Here is a 20,454-nt window from a genome sequence, read left to right as displayed (position 1 = left end):
AGAGGCAGGTGGATCTCTGTGAGTTCGAGACCAGCCTGGTCTACAGAGCTAGTGCCAGGACAGGCTCCAAAGCCACAGAGAAACCCTGACTCGAAAGAAAAAAAAAAAAAAACAAGAAAGCAAACTCCATCTGGAGTTTCTTTGATGCCCATCATCTTCTTTTGAAGGAAATTGGTACTCTCAAAAGCAGAAGTGTCTCACTGTTATGAAAAGTCTTAGGTTATTAAATGTCATATTCTGTAGATCTTTGAAGTATTTGAAGACCATCTATCTGTCTAAATATATCTGTTTAACCTTGAAAACATACCTAATATGATTATAAGTTTGATTATTACAGATGTCTATTAATCTGTATTTCTTAATTATACGTTACATTTTTAAATGAGCTGCATAAACACAATACCCCAAACAAGAGTAGAAACATACATAAAGTATACTCAAATTAGCTTTAAATTTGTATCAATAAACCAAAATCCATACCAATATAAATTTTGAGATTAATAGTTGTTTTTTGATCTAAAGAAGATTCAGTAATCTACCCTTTTATCTCATTATTTTTGTATCATACCCCCTTTTTCCTTTAGAAAAAGGTCTTTGCATTTAACTCTTTGTTTAGCTTTTTTCTGACTATTACCAATCACAACTTGTACCCAATCCCACTAAACCATGACAAACATGTATAATTCATTGAATAACCTAAACATACCCATACTCCATCTCTTGGGAATGTAAGCATCATTCTCTAGACACTTCCTGTTGTCTGTGGGCATTGGTATCTTAAGGAGAACCTTAAAATCAGGATAATTGTTAAGTCTCTTAGTTGGAGTTGTTTGTGAGGCTGGACCATTTCAGCCAGCACACTTAAAGCTATTCTGGATGCAAAATTCTGAGGAGAATGTAGCAAAGGCATTTTGAGATGCTGGATCATCTGATCATCTGGATCATCCTTTTTTTTAATGGTGTTTGCTCCCTTGTTCTGAAAATACATAAACTTTTTTTTCCCCCTGGCTGTCCTGGAAATAGCTCTTATAAACCAGGCTGGCCTCAAACTCACAGAGATCTGCCGGTCTCTGCCTCCTGAGTGCTGGTTTTAAAGGCATACACCACCACTGCCCGGCATGAAAATACATAAACTTTTAAGGGTGACATATATAGCTGTATCAATACAAGTATAGACTATGTACTGCACAAGTTAGCCAAAGGTGATTTTGTTTTATGTTTGAGCAGTTCCTGTTGGGCTTCACAGTCATGTGTGTCAGTGTTATTAGCCAGTTTTGCTTCCTGACTGTTGGTCTAACCGTCATGTGGAGGGTGACGCTATGCCCAAGATGATTTGGAGAGACAGGAGTGTGCACCAACTTCCCACATCCCTACAGTTGTGGAAAGTCTGACTCTATCACCAGTTCTTTATTTCAGTCATTCCTAAGGTCCTACTTCCCTTTCCAGTTTTAATAGGGAAGCTAGATAACCACTTTTACTAGTTGCTAAAGTCTGGGTTTATTCTACCCTGGCTTTTTGTTGTGAGATATTTGATTACACTGTGTAAAGATACATCACTGTGACTGTTTTAATAAAAACCTTAAGAGCCGGGCGATGGTGGTGCATGCCTTTAATCCCAGCACTCGGGAGGCAGAGGCAGGCGGATCTCTGTGAGTTTGAGACCAGCCTGGTCTACAGAGCTAGTTCCAGGACAGGCTCCAAAGCCACAGAGAGACCCTGTCTCGAAAAACCAAAAAAATTAAAAAATAAAAATAAATAAAAATCTTAAGGATCAGTAGCTAGGCAGGAGGTAGAGGTGGGACTTCAGGACAGACAGAGTACTGGGAAGAAGAAGAAAGGGTTATTCGCCAAGAAAGGGTTAGTTGCCAGTGGGATGCAGAGGAAACAGGATATGCAGAAGGAGAGGGAAAAACCACAAGCCATGTGGCAGCACATAGATCAATAGAAATGGCTAGTTTAAGTTATAAGAGCTAGTTAGAAACAAGTCTTAGCTAAGGCCGAGCACTTATGATTAACAAGAAGTCTCTGTGTTATTATTTGAGCACTGGTTGGGACAGAGAAATACTCATTATAACTCACCCCCCCACACACACACACAAAAGGTCACACTAACTTCTTTTGTTCTTGTTCTTTTTTATAGTTCCAAAGTATTCAGTTGAATGGCCAAGTAACACTTAACTGTTGAGATCTAAGCAAAAATTTAAACACTGTCTATTATATCAAGTGGTGAGGATCTTAGCAGAAAGGTCTTTTTAATTTATTTATTTATTTGGCTTTTCAGGCTGGAGAGTTGGCTCAGCCATTAAAGGCTAGGTTCACAACCAAAAATGTAAGAAATGTCTTGTTTTTCCCTATTCCTTGGGATCTACAGATGTCTAGCATGTTCTCAGTCAACAGTTTGTTGGAACGACACACTTCTACTTATTTTCTATGAGTGATTTTATTGTATGCTCAAATCCTTATTTTCATCAGAGGCACCCCAAGCCTAACTATCCCATCTCTGCCTCAGACCAAACCATCTGCCACTTCCACATCTCATGGCGATGTTCCATCTCAGTGTTTCTATACCTAAACTGTCTCTAATAGTCTATTACTACTTCTGGGCTTCAGTCTCTGTTCCTTTCCGACCCCTCCGGCTCCTTCAGTGGCACTACAGTGTCCTTAGTCTGGTTTTCCCACTTAACCTTATCCTGTTCAGCTATTGGCCAGTCAGCTTCTTTATTAAACCCATCACCGCGTAATTTACACAGTGTACAGGATTATTCCATAGCATTCTTCCCTCTTTTCCTTTGTTGCAGAGCTGTGGACCTAGGGCTTAGCACACACAAGACGAGTGTACTACCACTGAACCACATTCCATAGCAAACTTCCTTGAAGAGGTCTGCGCATGGATCAATAGTCTCTACTTGTCTCTCCCTGCCCAAACTCCTCACCTGCCTCATTGGGTTTCTGTGTCTTCAGACATCAAGCCACTAGAGATTTTATCTTATTATTTTTACCTACCTACCTATTTTTTTTTGAGACAGAGTCTCATTATGGAATTTTGAGTGGCCTGGTAATGAATATCAAGGCTGAGCTTAAACTCAGAGAATCACCTGCTCTGCCTCCAAATATTGGATTTGAAGGAGTGTGCCATGGTGCCCAGCTTTTTGTTTTTAGACAGGCTCTTAGCCCAGGCCTTGAATTTAAGGTAATATTCCTGCTTCATCCTCCCAAGGGCTGGATTACAGATTAGAGCCACTGTATCCTATGGAAGTAAGTGCAGGATGCATGTGTGCTGCTAGGGATGGAAACCAGGTGCTCAGCAAGTCCAGGTACGCTGATTCTATCACTGAGCCACATCCAACCTTTATTAGAGAATTTCTCCTCCTCCACCTTTTGGGTTTTCAAGACAGGATTTCTCTATCTAGTTCCAGGCTGCTCTGGAATTTACTCTAGACCGGGTTGGCCTCCAACTCAGAGATCTGCCTGCCTCTGCCTCCCGAGTGTTGGGATTAAAGGCGAGCACCACCACCACCCAGTTTAGAGAATGTGTAAGTTTCTGTGATACTGTCATTCCCTAACAACTGTGAGGTATGGTCCCACCTCGACCTGTTCTAGGACTTTTTAGACAACTCTTCCATTCCAGTACTGTCCTGTCTCGTTTGTCTACTGGTACCTAACCAGGCAGCCATTTGATATGGCTTGGGTATGGCTTGGGTATGGCTTGAGTGAATCTCCCTAGAATTCATGTGTTGGGTGCTCTCTCCTCAGCCTGAGATGTTGGGGAATGAAAGAACCTTTGAGAGGTTGTCTTTGCACAAAGGGATTACTGGATACCGGTACTGGAGAATGAGTTTGTAGTCCTTAGAAATTGAATTATTATACAAGGTACTAGAAATTGAATTATTATACAAGGTACTAGAATACCGGGCTGTAGGGCCTGGGTCTACCATAGTTCTTGGGGGTTCATCTTGAGGACAGTTTCTGGTCAGACAGCTAAAACATTCTGTTTGTTCCTGAGCTCCCTCTGCCCCACCTGGTGATTAGCTACAGGGCATTGTTTACTCCATCTTTGGTGTGGTAATTTCCCACCTGCCTGGGTGGAAAATCCTTGTGCAGCTAGGTACAGAAGGATTTCTCCAAGGCTAAATAAACGCATTTGGCTGATCTCCTTTCGAAAGACCCAGGTCTCTTTGTGTGTTCTTTCAATCTCTAAGCCCTTGCCCGACTTGTGTTCAGTACAGTGGCCTGCAAACTGTACCAAGGGAGTAACACAGAATCGGGTGTTACAAGTGGCAGAGCCTAGAGTTGTTTGGTTTTGTTTGGTTTTTGTTTTTTGAGACAGGTAACCCAGAATCCTGAAGGCTTGAGGCTAATCGGAGTTCAGGCCTTTAATTGAATTCCAGGGGTGGGGGGGTTGACGACCACTGGTCCTTTGGGTTTTTGGGAGGGGATTTGATACTATCGAGAGATCTGTCTGGTCTGTCTTTATTGGACCTCTTTTATGACTAAATTTTAGGCCTAGTCTTTCCATTCTCTTGCTTCTACCTCCCTGGGGTGAATTCCATGCCTGTGTCGCCACAATCACCCTTCTGTGTGTCTGTCTCTTTTCAGCTCAGCAACCCCTTAGCTCCTTTTCCATTTCCCTGGATCATCTATCCTGCCCAGGTATCTAAAGACATCTAGTTCACCCCTGGGTCTCCATCACTGGGGACACTGTAGTCAATCCTTTCCATCCACCTTAGAGGTTGTACCCGGGTGTAATAAGGGGTCGACTGCTTTATCAGTTCTCAGCCCAATATGGCGTTCTCCAACTTCCGCACCACCCTCAAAGATGGCAGCCCCCATCTGGAGACCGCCATATTTACCCTACGAGACGCCCAGCCAGGGCCTGACGTGACCGGAACGTGACGCAAAGTGGAGGCGGGGCTCCTCCCCCCGAACCCCTGGCGTCGAGTGTCTCGTGACAGGCACTTCCGCTCGGGGCGGCGGCGGTGGCGGAAGTGGGAGCAAGGCCGGAGCTTTGGCCATAAAGCCCGAGGCGGCGGCGTTGGCTACGGTGTTTGGGGCTGGGCAGCTCCGAGGAGCCTGCTGGAGCCAGAGTCGGACTCTCTGTCGCGGCCTGCATTGTGTCTCTTCCTCGGCGGACCCCGCGGTAAGTGGCCGGCCCGGGCCGCCCTTCCCCCGCCGCGGCCCCGGCCTCCGGGCCTGGCGTCCTAGGCGAGAGCCGGGCCAGGCGGGGCGGCGCCCGGCGGGCGGAGGTCGGAGGGCGCGGGGTGACCCGGCGGGCGGCGGGTACGGGGACCCTTGGGCTCCGCGCGTCCTCGGCGGCAGCCCTGCTGGCTGGGAAGAGGTACCGGCCGGCCACCGAGGCAGCGCTGCCAGGCGCGTCACATGCCCCGGCCCGCCGCGGACACCGGGAGACAGGAGCTTTCAGGGTCCTGCACGGTAGATCCTATTTCGAAGTCCCAGGGGGCAGGACCTCCTGAGTGTCTCTCAGAAGGCCTGGTGCCCTCCTGGCTGGTAATCGTGCGAATGTGGAGAGTAACGTTGGGAAGATTTCGGACTTCTCGTTTGCCTGGGCTGCGTGGCAAGACCGCACAGGTTGCCCTATTCTCCCAGCAGCCCTCCGAAGCACCGAGGCAGTGTCCACTTACAGAGAAATCAAAGAACAGAAAGGTTAAGTCACTCATCCAAGGTCACACCGCTGATAAGTTACACAGAGAGAGACTGAGGCGTCGACACTCTAAGCAATCTACTGGCCTCTGGCCTCTTCTGCTTTAGGTGCTTCCAGAGCTTGCCACCTGTTATCTGTCCATCAGCACCCTCCTCCACCTCCTGTCTAGTGATGTCATTTGAGAGCTTCTTGGTCCTACCTTAAAGCCGGGTTGCATTGACAGTTGTAACTTATAAGGCGTATCCCGGCAGTGTAGTGTCACCGAATCAGAAGATTTGAGTTCTGGTAAGGTATGTATTGGATTTGAATAGTTTTCGCATCCAGGTCTTTTCTTTGAGTCGGGTCTGGCATGCCTGTTGTCTGCACCTTCCGTTCTATAAAGTTGATGGGTGCCTCGCTTGTTGAAAATACTCTTTGCCTTCCCACAGAACAGACTCTTGTCTCTTCCTTGTGACATCAGCTGATGACCCGCATGATTGGGTCAGTAAAATCTCCTGTTAGTATGGTTTTCTTCGAGCTTGGGAGGGTTGGTTCAGAATTGAGTTCAAGAGCTGGCAAGTGAGTTCCAGCTACTTCTGAAGCTGGCCGAGCTAAAGTTTGGTATTCTAGAGTGCCTGGCTTTTAGCATTGTTACCCAACCTGGTCCCCATAAGGAGTGGGAGAGCAGTGGCTGGCACCGTCATTTAGGAAATGTTTTCTTCCATCGTGTGTGTGTCAGGCATTACTGGGTCCTGACTCAGGGAGACAGGCATGGGTCCTGGCCTCCAGGAATGGTGAAACGGTGAGCCTCACAATTCAGAACTCTGTTTTGGGATGACTGGGCTGTTAGAAAGAATGTGAGGCTTTTGCAGAAAGTGGTTGGTTTTTTAGGTGAATCAGACATCCAAAAGTGTTGTGTTCTGGCTTGAAATATTTGCCAACTTGGTGTGTGTGGTGTGTGCATGTGTGAGGTTGACATTGGGTGTCTTACTTAAATGTCCGACTTCTTTTGAGCAGTGTTTATTTACTAACTTGAAGCTCATCCACTGCTAAGTAGGGTAGGCTTGGCGAACTCAGCCCCTCCCCCCGGGGTTACAGGTGCCTCTGCACCAAGCTTTTTCTTTTTCTTGATTGGAATGTGAGTCCAGGGGATCTGAACTCAAGTCCTTATTTATGCTTGAAAGCGCCTGAGCCATTTTTAGTCCCCATCTTTGTGAGCTTTAGGAACAGTGTTTGTATGGTTTGCTTCTGAAAGAGGGGATCAAATTACAGCTTATGACTGATCACATCTTATGAAGAGTAACCATCAACACTGAACTTGATTCCATTTTTGTTGTAAGTGATATTTTTGTCCTCCCTCCCGGGGAAATGATGCCACTTGGTACAGTACACTGTAGTGTGTGAGCAAAGGCACATTTGATATGCTGGGTTTTCCTTGTCAGCTGACAAAAAGCCTAATGTAGCTCCTGCCAGACTTCGTGATGCAGTCTGGATTTAGACAAAGAAACAAACAAACCAATGCCCTCTGTTTCCTGCAGCTTTCTGATTCCTTCCTTTAAGGCCAGGTTTACTCTGAAGGTAGACCTCCATGAGTAAACACAGGAGGGTGGGGCTCAGACACCTCTGAAAATAGTCTTATTAGTGTAGTCTTCCAGGTGATTGTTGGCAGCCCCGTGAGTGACTTTCTTGGTTTTCTTTTTTTTGGTGCCGATTGTACCTTACAGTCAGAGGTCCTAACCCTGTAAGAGGACAGCCCTTGTAGGAAACGATCTGTGAATCGGTTTCTGGCTCCACCACCAAGTGAGGCAGGAAAATTTGGTCCTTGGATTTGCTGTTACTCCATCTTCAAAGAGATCTTGCACTAGTAATCCTTTAACCTTATATTTGCCGTCAAGCTTGCTGTGAAAATACGGTGCAAACCCAGACCCTGAGGTCCACTAGGCATCTTCTGCGTTCAGCCTCCCTGGGTCTGACATGAATCTTTCATTTTTTTTTTTCTATGATATCCATCCAAGTCAGCAGATATGGCCGATACATGACAGTTTACCTGGGGAAGTAACAAGGAGGTGGCCTCCTAATCTGGGCTTACCAGCAGCTCCTTTGGGAGCTAGGTCCTCTTTGGAAGGGTCCTGAATCTCCGCTATGTTTTGGCTCCTGCTTTCTGCACCACTGGGGTTGTTCTCATTGTGTTCTGGTTCTGTTCTCACTGTGTTCCCAGACCCTTACCTGTGCTGACCTGTGCTCTTGCTCTGTGGTCTGGGTGCTGTACTACCTGCAGTTTCTGCAGAGACATTTGCAGAGTTCTCTTCAGTTATTTTTCCTCACATATTTCACCTTTTAGATGGCATTAAAGACTGGAGAGCACTTGCATTTATGTTTTAAAGTGCAAATAAAAAACAAAACCAGACTTTAAACGGTGTCTGTGAGCAGTGATCTGCAGAGCTGCTGTGATGGGTAGGATTGAAACAGGCTTTAGAAGGCTCCCTGACCAGCTCTACTTTTAATGCTGCACTCTGATTCCAAAACCAAATTTAAGAGGAGCTACTTGCAAAATGTCCCTGTTGGGAAGGAAGAGAACTTGGGATTTGGCTCCAGTGGTGAAGTGACATGCAGTATTGGCTTTGTTCATCTGCTTTAAGATGCAGTAATTAATGCACAGGGTGGGAGTCCAGCCAGAGCTCTGTTTTGGTGATGTCATCACTGCTTTGGAGATGTTTGATTCTGTTGTCCACTTCCTGGTCTCCTAGGATTGCCTGTGTTGGCACAAAGCAGATCTGAGGCAGCCTGAGGACCTGAGCAGTCTGTAGGGATTGCACAGCCAGGTCTGCTTCTCACTCAACCTTGCTTATGATGCTGCCAGGCAGAGTGAAGGAGGTTCTTGACGCTCCCTAGGCGTTAAGTGAAGGAAGCTCACTTGACTTCAGGAGCTCTATAACAGTTACTGCACATGAGTGAAGTGTACTATATACATGTATGAAAATGACATAAAATACATGATAATAATTATTAAAATGGTTAACACCATGTGTTCAAGTCTGTGTATCAGTGTAATTTTTAAAAGGTTGACTTCAATTTCGTAAACTTTAGTTTGAGTCGAGCACACAAAGACAAAGCTACTATGAATTCAAAGCTACTTAAAAAAATAGTGGACTGGTGCTCATACACACACAAGCCAGGTACATCTTTTGAATAGGAACTTCTGTAGTCCAGGTTAGCCTTAAATCCTTAAATTGCTACAGGTGACTAAACTGATCCTTTTTTCTCTAAGTGCTGTAACTGTAGACTTCCATCACTGTGTCTCTTAGATATAATGATTGGTCAGCCGGCCAACAATTCTCCACGCGCTTACCAGATCTGGGGACCTTGAAGTAGCTCTAAGTCATCTTTGCAGTTCCTTGTAGAACTGTTTCTAGGGTGTGGTGGCATACACCTTTTGGGAGGCAGACAGGTGAAACTTTGAGTTTGAGGCCAGCCTGGTCTACATAGTGAGTTATAGATCAGCCAAGGCTACACAGTGAGGGCACCCCCCTCCCCCGTTTTCTTTTTTAAAGCAGCCTGGGTGTGTTGGCACACACCTTTAATCACAGTAGGTGAATCTCTGAGTGAGGTCAGTCTGGTCTACATAGTTCCAGGACAATCAAAGTTACATAGACCCTGTCTGGAGGAAAAGTGCTTTAGCCTGTGTTATTTTGTCACTCACTGCTGGAAGAACATTGTTGACTTGTAGAAACCCTCCTACCCAGCATCTTCTGTAAATACCATCTAATATTTGTGTGTTACTTATGGGTTCCAGGGAATGTAATTTTATGCTCACAGCCTGGTGTTTCTTGTTGAGATGGTCATGAGTGGTTGGGTGGCCCAGCTAGAGTGGAATGCCATCCTGCCTTCTCCATCACACGTGTTCCCTGAAGACCTTAGTAGTTGACCTCTTATGCAGATGTGCCTTTCTTCTACTAATTTACTTAAAGCCACATCTTTTTTGCTAATTATTAAACTACTCAGATATTTTTTAAGGTAAGAACTAGAAAGAAGGAACGTTTGTAATTTTCTACCTACTAGTTTCTTTCTGCAAATATATACTTTAATTTTATTTATTTATTTCCAGACAGGGTTTCTCTGTGTAGCCCTGACTGTTCTGGAACTTACCCAAGGCCAGGCTGGCCTCAAACTCAGAGATCTACCTGCCTCTGCCTCTCAAGTGCTGGAGTTAAAGGTGTGCACTACCATGTATGGCCCACTTTTTAAATAGGCAAATATTTATATGGAAATAAACGTAGATGAGCAATTTAAAGACTTTTCACAAACTTTAAAGATTGCTTGTGCCTCTTTCAAGCTATTATCTCCTTACTGTTCTTACCTCCGCTGAGGGTTTTCTTTCTTTTTTCATCTTGTAAAGCTATTTATTGAACATCTCCTCCAGCCCCAGTCCTATCCCACTCCCACGCTCAGAACATGAAGCCAGCTGCAGCTGATTTCTAACACAGTGACTAATTTTGCTTGGTTTGGATTCTTTTGTGTAAATGGAATTATCCACTGTGCAGTCTTTCCTCTTTATCTGGTTTCCTTGACTTTTCTGAAACCTTGAGTAATGTGTAGTTTTAATTCCATTTTCATTGCACAGTAATAGTCTATTATGTGATTAAAATGTTTAAATTAAGTAGAGTTGGTGGTGTGGTGTGCACCTCCATTTACTCTGGAGGCTGATACAGAACAATCTCTTGAGCCCAGGAGTTCAAGTTCAGCCTGGATAACGCAAGAACACCTCTATTCAAAATATAAATGAATAAATAAAAGTAGAAAGGCTGAGTTTTAGGCAATGTGTCTGCTGGTATGCCATGAATCCAGTAGTTTAAATAGCAGCGGTGTATTCCCTTATGGCTCAGGAGGTTATGCACCTGAGCTGCAGACGGACAGAAGGGGCTTCTGAAGCCTCTTCCCCGCCCTTTACATCATTGTCCTCTTTTGTGTGGTGTCCTGACCTCCTCCTTAGTTAAGCTGAATAAGGGCCAACTCTAATGACCTCTTTAACCTGTAACCCCTTTAAAGACCCTGCCCTGCAGTAAGTCCCATTCTGAATTGGAGCTGGGCTTGCAGTGCATGAATGGTTATGGAGGGTTGGGGCAGGTCACAGTTTAGCTGTTTCACTGTAATAGACAGGGCCCTTGCTCACAGAATCTGACCCTTTGTGGGCCCCCCCTTTTCCCTTTTTCCCAATGTAGGGAGACCTGGAGTGGGCAAGAGAGATAGTTCTAGTTTGAGACTACTAACAGCTTTCCTTAAGGAATGCTTGATTAGCGTGTGTAGGGACCTAGGCTTGATCCATAGCACCTCAGAAAGGAAAATAAGTAATGAAATGATGAATGTTCTGAGGTTAGAAAACCAGAATGATTTCAGTGTGGTGAGTGGAGAGAAGCCTTCCATGCCTACTCATGTGATCTCTTTGCTTTTATGATCTTTGATCTTGACCCAGCTATCTCTGAGCTTGGCCTAAAGAGTATAGCTCGTCATAGCAGAGGGTGCTGGCATCACTCAGGCTGCCAGTTTCTTTAGCTGAATGATCTTGAGCTTTGAACATCATATCTTAGTTTGAAATATTATGTCTTTGCTTCTTCCCAAATCTCAGCCCCCTTTAAAGCTTTTAAATTTTGCACCTAGAACAACTCTTCAGAGTAATTTACTTTTGGTAGTATGTGAGTAGTTTCTGGACTGGTAGTTAATTTGCTAGATTTTTATTGTCTTCTATAAGAAAAGGCTGCCAGCAGCTGTGAGTAATGTAAAATTAGAAGCCCTGTAGACTCAGGTGTAATTGTTGAGCCAGGAAGGTGAGAGTCCTAGAAATAACTTAAAGAAAATGTTAAAGTTCTTTGACTAAAGTAGGGAGAGAGGACCTCAGTGAATTTTTGGATAGTGTTGGCATGGAAGTGTAACTTAGTGGGAAGGCCGATATTGTGGCTAAGAGGTGCCACTGATGTTAATGCTGTGCCATTATGTAGACATTCTCTGTTGAAGCTCATGACTGTATTGAAGAGTCCGGATAGCTGGGCTGTTAGGACTCATGCTTTTAATCCCAGCACTTCGAAGCAGAGTCAGGCAGATCTCTGAGTTTGAGGCTGGCCTGAACTTGTAAAGCAAGTTTCAGGACAGCCGGGACTGTTAGACAGAGAAGCCTTGTCTTGGAAAAAAAAGAAGCAGCTGGATATGCCCTAGTTCTGGGAGAGAAATGCCTTTCTTGTGATAACTTATTATCACAGTCAAACCAGGGGCCTCATAGGAGCTAGGCAAATACTCTACCACTGACCTATAATCCCACCTCAGATGCCTTTCACAGTAGATTGAAAACGGGAAGAATAGAGGTGGAAGAAGAGTCTTAATTTGATTTTCCTCTTCAACCAGCCAGCTGTTTGAGTTCCTTTTAGGAACTTAGGGCTGAGCTGTCATTGTTTGCATAGTCTATGATACCTGAAACTATTGAAAACAGTTCTTATAGGACTGCCTGTGTTAGTAGCTACCTGCTTTATAGCCTGCCTGTCTAGCCAAAAAACCACTATCACCCTTGTCACTTATTTAGTTCTAGGTTTAAAATTTTAACTTTGGACAGCTTTGGAGATACAGCTATATATATGGTAGAGACCAGCAAATGCAAGCTGCAAGCGCCTCCCTTCCCTGCTCACCCCCACCTACCAAAAAAGTAAACACGATAAAGCTATAAGAAGGGCAAACCCTCTTAGCAAGAAATACATTCCAAGGAACTTGCCTTTTTTTTTTTTTTTAAATTCCCCCATTGGTTTTTTTGAGACAGGGTTTCTCTGTAGCTTTGGAGCCTGTCCTGGAACTCACTCTGTAGACTAGGCTGGCCTTGAGTTTACAGAGATCCACCTGCCTCTGCAACCTGAATGCTGGGATTAAAGGTGTGTGCCACCACTGCCCAGCTCAAGGAACTTGCTTTTGTGAAAGTTGCCTTTGTTTTTTCTTCACTGTGGGAATATGATACCTGGAACAGAGTGTGAATGGTCTGTACATTGCATCATTTAAGCTTCACAAATTAAATTTCTTGACATGTCACTTTTCTTCTTCCAATGAGACCTTCAGTATTGTGAAACTACTACGTAGAGGGTCTGGGTCTAGCACCAAGTAAAAGACACTGTGACCCTAATGTGAGAATAGCATCTTCAGTGAAGATCTGCCTTCCTTAATTTTGTGGTTTGTGTTTTACCAATTCAAAGTCAGCTCTACAAAGCCAGGTGTGTGGTGGTGCACACCTTTAGTCCCTGCACTCAGGAGGCAGAAGCAAGTGATCTATGTGAGATTGAGGCCAGCTGGTCTGCAGAGTGAGTTCCAAGATAGCCAGGGCTACACAGAGAAGCCCTGTCTCAAAAAATAAAACCAGTTGGTTATACTTGCTGTTCTGTTTCTGTGATGTGTAAATTCCTAGGTAGTGACTTTTGAAGCATTATCAGATATAACAGGTGAGGCTGTTCTTTGTGACAACCTCTGAATGTACAGTAAATAGCACATGGTTCTTAGCTTGCTGCTAGGATTTTATTTTGTTTTGAGAGAAGCCTCACACTGTTAACCCAGAATGGCCTTGTACTTGAGATAATAGGTCCGCTTCCCTTCCCCTTTTGTTCTTAGGTAGAACCCAGGACCTTGTGCATACTCCGCAAGTGAACTAAACGCCAGCCCTGCATCCTCCTTACTCCTGAAGGAGTATCTATGATAGGACAAAGGAAGAACAAACTGCTAAAGGCTCTTGGACCTAGAGGGAATTGTTTCAGGCCAAAAATGACTCATCACTTATGCTTATGGCTCATTGGCTAGGAAGTCACAACATAGAAGGCGTCCTGAAGTGTGATCCTGCTCTGTATCCAGCAGGCCCAGGGCTGGAAGCACTAGTATCTGTTGAAGTGACTGAGAGAAACAAGTCTTTTTAGAGATTTCTGCTCCAGGCTGGTGGTTAACTTAAAAGCTGAGAGGAGCTTAGTTCTGTAGTATATATTTGGGTATTATTTGAACCTGGGTCTCCCTCTGTGTCCCAGGCTTGGCAGTCCTCATGATTCAGCCTCCTTGTTGCTGGGATTGTAGGTGCCACCAGGCCTGGTTTGGTTTAGCTCTGTTTATGAAGTGACCTGCCACTTTGATTCAAGACTCGCCTTCCAAACTAGATTTATTCTAGGGAGAAGTGTAACAGTCTTCAAATATTCCTTAGGTCTTTTTCCTTCCCTGTCTATAGAACCCTCCTTTTCCATTGCCTATGGTTTAAGACCTTCACATATTGGTAGTGCTGGCCTTCCTGGCTTTGTCCCCCTGGCCAGTAAGGCAGTCCCAATGCTACCTTTCCTCTGTAGCGATATGACATCCAGTCTGCCATCCTACCTTGATCTTCCTGAGTTCTGGGATGACAGGTGTGTTTCACCAGGACTGCCTCCAACTCTGTTTTTGTTTGTTTCCTTGAGATGGTTTTATCTATCCTTTGAGTGCTGGGTTTAAAGGCGTGGTCTGTCATATCTGGCCATCCCTAACTAGCTTTTGATAAATAATCTACGTGTATATTTGATGTGGGATGTCCTTCTGTATATGTGTTGCTTTTATTGATTGATGAATAAAGCTGATTTGGCCTATAGCAGGGCAGAACATAGCCATGCTGAAAGGGATATTTAGAGAGAGTGGGCGGAGTTAGAGTCACCATCTTTCTCTCTGAAGGAGAAAGATGCCTGCGGGGACCCTTACCACCAGTAAGCCACAGCCTTGTGCCAATACACAGATTAATAGAAATGGGTTATTTTAAGATGTAAGAATTAATAAGAAGCCTGAACTAATAGATCAAACAGTGTCATAATTAATACAGTTTCTGTGTGATTAATCTGGTCTGAGTAGTCGAGAAACGAACGAGCAGTCTCCGCCTACATATATCTGCTATGATTGGTGGTTGAAGAAATACGTATAAGTCTGTGGAGTGAGTAGATCAGAAGCTGTAGGATTGCAGATGCTTCCCTCAGCAGGACTTCAAGGTGTAATACAAAATTACCTGTGCTTAGCTGGGTTTGGTAGGGCACGCCTTTAATTTCAGCACTTGGGAGGCAAAGGCAGGCAGATCTCTGTGAGTCCGGGGCCAACCTGGTCTAAAACAGCAAATTCCAGGATAGCCAAGATTACACAGAGACACCCCCCCCCAAAAAAAAAAACAAAAAAAATTACCTGTTCTTAAAATCTTCTAGTATTTTCAGTACTTTCTGGCTCTTAGTCATAGAACTTTATTGATTTTTTTTTTTTTGAGATAGAGTTTCTTGCAACCCAGGTTGTCCTTGAATCTCTTATTAGGATTACAGGAGTATATAATATACAACTGGGTTTCCTTCCTGTTAACCATTTTCAAACTACTGGCTTGAAGCTTTACCTTACTTCTTTGTGAGAGGAAAGCATAACCTTATGACCTAATAGTCGCCCTTTCAAATTGTTTATAAATTACAAAAGCAGTATAGAAGTCTTTTTCAGAGATAAGATCTCCCTGTGCAGACTAGGCTGATCTTAAATTGTTATTCCAACTCTGCTACCCAAGTGCTAGGGTTTCAGGCCTGCACTACTCTGCCTTGCTAGTATAAAAGTCCATTTGGACAATGTGGGGATTATTCAGAACTCCTTTTTAAAAGATTTGTTTATTATGTATACAATGTTCTGTCTGCATGTGTGTCTGTAGGCCAGATCAGAAGAGAGTACTAGATTGGCTGTGAGCCACTATATGGTTGCTGGAATTGAACTCAGGATCTCAGGAAGAACAGCCAGTGCTCCTAACCACTGAACCATCTCTCCAGCCCCCTCAGAACTGTTTTAAAGCAGAATCACATAGTACATACTCTGTAGCTTTGTAAAAATTCACCATGCATAGAAATCCTTCCTTGTAATGTATGCTGTCTTTTGTTTTTGATGTGCTGGGAGCAAACCCAGGATCTCATGCATGCTAGAGGTAGGTGGTGAATCTCTGACCCACATCCCTCATCTATGACATGCTGTTTCTAATGACTCTGATAAGTAAGTGCACTTGCCATCCTCGAAAGAACATTTTAGTTCTAACCCTACAAGGAAAGAATTCAGGGGGTTAGAGAGATGGTAACGGGGTTAAAGACCACTCGGTGCTCTTCCAGAAGTCCCATGTTTAATTTCCAGCACCCATATAACTAGTAACTCTAGTTCCAGGAATCTGATGCCCTCTTCTGACCTCTTCAGGTACCAGGTATGCATATGGTGCACAGACATCCATATGTACAAAACACCTATATACATAAATAAAAGAATTCAGTGTTTATCTTTTGCCACTTATCCAATCATTTCCTTAAGATACAGCATTTACACAATCTTAAAATTGTTTTCATTGCCAAGGGGCCTCAGGAAGATTTGTACTTAACAGTTATAGTTTGGAAATTGTGCTCATATAGGTGTCAGTTGTCAGTTTCCTTAATTTTGTCCACTTAACAAATGAGAAAAAATGTTAAATACTTTAAGCTTTGAGTTTTGTTAGATTCAGTGTAGTAGTTTGAATGTTCCCCAAAGTCTCAGGCATTGAATGGGTGATCCCCAGTTGGTGCTGTTGGAGGAGGCCTAAGAGGTGTGGCTTTGCTGGAGGAAGTACTGTCTCTAGGATCTGTCTTTGAAAAGCTAAAGCCATTTTAAGTTCATTCTCTTTCCTGCTTGTGAGATCTGTTTGCTGACACGACTGCCTGACACCAAGCTTCCCTGCCTTGATGATGATGGGCTTTATCCTTCTGGAACTATAAACCCAAACAAACCCTTCCTTGTGTTGGTCGCCATGATCATGACATTTTATCATAGCAGTCAGAAAGTAACTGTTAGTTTTAAAAATACATTCATTAGTTATTTGTGTTCTGTGAATTTGCTTCTGTGCCAAAATTCAAGTGAGTCCCTCCTTTCCTCCATCTATAAATGGCTCAGATAACAATTTTTGATTTTTTTTTTCTTGGTGAAATTTGGTGGATGATGTGTTTTTGTGGAAACAAACCTTTTTGTGTCACATCTGCCACCTGAATTTTATGTCATACTTAGCCCTTTTCTATACAGGACAAAAACAGCTGTTCATCTAGCCCTTGGTCCGTGTGTGACTTTTGGGGGGGGGGGGTGGATCTTTCTCCAGATGCCTGTTTAGTGCTTAGTTGTAATGTCTGTTCCTCATTCACAAGATAGTACTTTATCACATGAATTCCCACCTACGTGAATTTCTCCCCTTCCTCCTCCCCTTCAACTCCCCTCCCCTCCTATCCCATCCCACATTTTCCTCTCTGTCTTTGGGGCAGTTTCCTGCTGGGTTTTGTAAGCCAGACAGTTTTCTGTCCCTCAAAGAACTCCATTAAAGTTGCTTCAAATATTTCTCCCTTGATCAGTTTGACCAGCAGAATCACTCATATAGATATTGAGAGGAATCTTTTCCTAAGGTGCCTTCAAAGAGTGAAGAAGCTAAATACTTTCCCTGTTAATGTATCTGGGACAAGTGCTGTATAGTTGTCTATTTTTACAGATGCACAATGGTAGAAGACCTGTTTTTGATCCCCAGAGCCCTGGGTTTGCTGGGACAATAGTAATGGAATAATGTTGGTGTACAAAAGAGTTCACACTAGCCCCGAATGGAATATAACAAAGGCTTATTTATTTGGGGATAAACTCACAGAAAGTGTAGTGCTGTCTTCTGCATGTGCTGGGAACTGGAACTGAATCCAGTAGCCAAGAGGCCCACTGTATGCTTTTTTTCTGCATTTATAATACATGAGACCACATCCAAAGTGGACCTGTATGTTTGTTTTGTTTGTTTTGTTTTTCGAGACAGGGTTTCTCTGTAGCTTTGGTGCCTGTCCCGGAACTAGCTCTTGTAGACCAGGCTGGCCTCGAACTCCCAGAGATCCACCTGCCTCTGCCTCCCAAGTGCTGGGATTAAAGGCGTGCGCCACCACCGCCCAGCATGGGCCTGTATCTTAAAAGCTATTGGCTAAAGGACTTCCCACAACAGAGTAATGGATTACCCCTTGAAGAAGCAAGTGTTAGATTTAAATTATGCCCACGAAACTCGTATTTCCTACTCTGCCTTCTCTTGTCTTTTCCTGCTGCATTTGAAACAGTCTCAGGGAGGTGGCTCAATCTGTAAAGTGCTTCCTGCAAGCTTGAGAACCTGAGTTTGGTTATTCAGTGCCTACAAAAAAAGCTGGATATGGTGGCACACTCCTGTGACTCCAGCACAGGTGAGAGGAATGAGGTTGGGGAGACGAAGATAGATGGATCCCAGGGACTTGCTGGCCAGCCAGTGTCACCAGAAGAGTGAGCTACTGGATTTGTGATAGACTATGTTTCAAAAAAAGAAGCTAGAGAGCAATAGAGGAAGACACCTAATGTTAACCCCTTACATACCTGCTCACCCACCCACACGGGAGCATGCACTTGCACTTTTCAACAGCAACAACAAAAGATTTCACAAGAGGGCTGGAGAGATGGCTCAGAGGTTAAAAGTACTGGCGGCTCTTCCAGAGGTCCTGAGTTCAATTCCCAGCAACCACATAATGACATACAACTATCTATAATGAGATCTGGTGCCCTCTTCTGGTGTGCAGGCACACATGCAGGCAGAACACTATACATAATAAATAAATAAATCTTTAAAAAAAATTTTCACAAGAACAGCTCCTTCATAATCTACATTGTAGATGAGTGATTTGCTATTAATACTTTATGTTAATTGTTGTCTTTGAACTGGATTTCTTTTATTATTCCTGTAGGGAGTTGTTAATGGTGGATTTTCTGTCTTACTAATTTAAAAAGCTTGATTTTTATATGTATGGATAGTTTATTTGTATGTCTTTGCAGCACTTCTGTGCCTGGTTCCTCGAGGAATCTTGAAGGTGTCTAATCCACTGGAATTGGGTTTGCAGATGGTTGTGGGTGCTGGGATTCAAACTCAGGTCCTTTAGAAGAGCAGTCAGTGCCCTTAACTGCTGAGCCACCTCTTTGTTTTGACAGATGAAGAAAAAGTTAATTAGTATTCACAGAGTTAACCAGAGGGCTGTTTTTTTTTCATCCCAGAACTTTTAAAGGAATGTTAGCCATCTGAACTGAGGAAAATAATTGCCTTCTAAACAGGAAGAGAGTTCATGGGTCAGCTAACTCTTCCCATTTTGCGTTGCTATCTTTTGGAGGCTGAGTTAATCATCTGTACATGCCATGTGAAGTCTGTCTTTATGTACCTGCTGAGTTGTTCTTGCCAAAATGGCTGCCTTTTGGCTTGCAGTTCTGTGAACCCATGAAGTTGTCTGGAGTTGCAGAGGATCCACAATCTGCTTGTTGTTTCTGAAGGGTAGAGCCTTCTGGTCACTGTTTTGTTCTTTTTTTTTTTTTTTTTTTTTTTCCTTCCTTCCTTCCTTCCTTCCTTCCTTCCTTCCTTCCTTCCTTCCTTCCTTCCTTCCTTCCTGTCACATAGGGTTTTAAAGCAGACAGGTTAGGAAGATTCCCCTTACCTACTCTTATTAGTGTGTGTAGATAGAATGAGTGTGTATATGACGGGCAGATGGCATTTATAGTTAATTAGTAACTTCACCTGTTCAAATAGTGCTGGTCAGAAACCGAGAAGTAAGTTGGTTTTTCTGTTTCTCATTGCTGCTGTAGAGAACACTGAGTTCTGTCCTTGGGATTCAGGGGAAGTGAGAGTGTAGTCAACATACAGCAGCCTCAGGATACATCATGCTGAGTACTAGGCTAGAGAAAGGCCTGTGGAGGGGGTCGGTTTTTCTGCGCTAAAGAATTGAAGTATGTGAAGGGCCATCAACAAGAGATGACATGAAGATATGATGTGCTATGCTGAAAGTTAAGATTGCAGAGGCTTTAGGATAATTTTCCCCTTTTTGCATTATTTTGCAGTTTGGGGCTGCTGAATCCATGGTTCCCACAAGCATCCGTCACTGAGCCACAACCTCAGCTCCACTTTTGTGAACAATGTTTTTGTTGTTGTTAGTTACTGTTTTGTGACACAGGGATTCTGTTTAGTCCTGGATGTCTTTGGGACTCACATAGATCCTCTTGCCTCTGCCTCTGGAGGCATGTGTTACAATGCCTGGCCAACAATGGTTATTTTTATAGAACTAGTTGTACAAAAAGAATTCCCCCATCCCCCCAAAAATACAAGGGATTTATTTAGAAGATAAAGTTCAAGGTAGATACAGTACAGAGGAGTAGTGAGTGAGGGCAAAATTGTCTTGGTTTGTTTGATTTTTTTTAATTTTTTATGTGTATGGGTGATTTGGCTGTATGTCTATGTGTGTATGCAGTACCTGCAAAGGCCAGAAGAGGGTATTGGATTTCCTGGAACTGGAGTTAGAGATTTTTGTTAGCTGCCATATTGGTGCTGGGACTGTACCTGGGTCCTTTGAAAGAGCAGTCAGTACTCTTAAGTGCTGAGCCATCTCTCCAGCCCTGGCTTTTTCTTTGTTTTTTCTCTTTTCCTTTTTTTTGGGGGGGGGGGGCTAGTCTGGCCAGTCACTAACTTTATGTCCCAGACTGACCTTCAGCCTCCAGCAATCCTCTTGCCTCAACTTTGGGAGTGCTGGTACTACAGGTGTGAGCTGCCATGACACAAAAGGAAATCTTGAAAGTAAAGTGTTTGGCCCACTTCAGCTGGGATTCTCTTAGGAAATAATGTTGCGCCAACTGTACTGGTCCATGCCTTTAATCCTGGCACTCCAGAGGGCAGGACTGCAAGGGCAAAACAAACAACAAAAACAAAACAAAAAACAGAGAGAGAGAGAGAGAGAGAGAGAGAGAGAGAGAGAGAG

General features: G+C 43.8%; 1 protein-coding gene across 2 annotated transcripts in view; it reads left to right on the top strand.

The window, feature by feature from the left end:
- The first annotated feature begins 4,961 nt into the window (after positions 1-4,961).
- The window catches only part of Rab7a (RAB7A, member RAS oncogene family), a 56,498-nt gene continuing 41,005 nt past the window's right edge, over positions 4,962-20,454 (top strand). Inside the window, exon 1 of one of the 2 annotated variants that reach the window (XM_005364836.3) lies at positions 4,962-5,137. The gene's annotated coding sequence lies outside the window, so the exon portion shown is untranslated. Of the gene's footprint in view, positions 5,138-5,929; positions 5,950-20,454 lie in introns of those variants that run through there. The other variant, XM_026788320.1, reaches the window with a different exon arrangement.

Source organism: Microtus ochrogaster, unplaced genomic scaffold, assembly GCF_000317375.1.
Source record: "Microtus ochrogaster isolate Prairie Vole_2 unplaced genomic scaffold, MicOch1.0 UNK1, whole genome shotgun sequence".
Taxonomy (NCBI): Eukaryota; Metazoa; Chordata; class Mammalia; order Rodentia; family Cricetidae; genus Microtus; species Microtus ochrogaster.
Note: the sequence above shows the minus strand (reverse complement) of the source record. Positions and strands in the feature narration are given on the sequence as shown.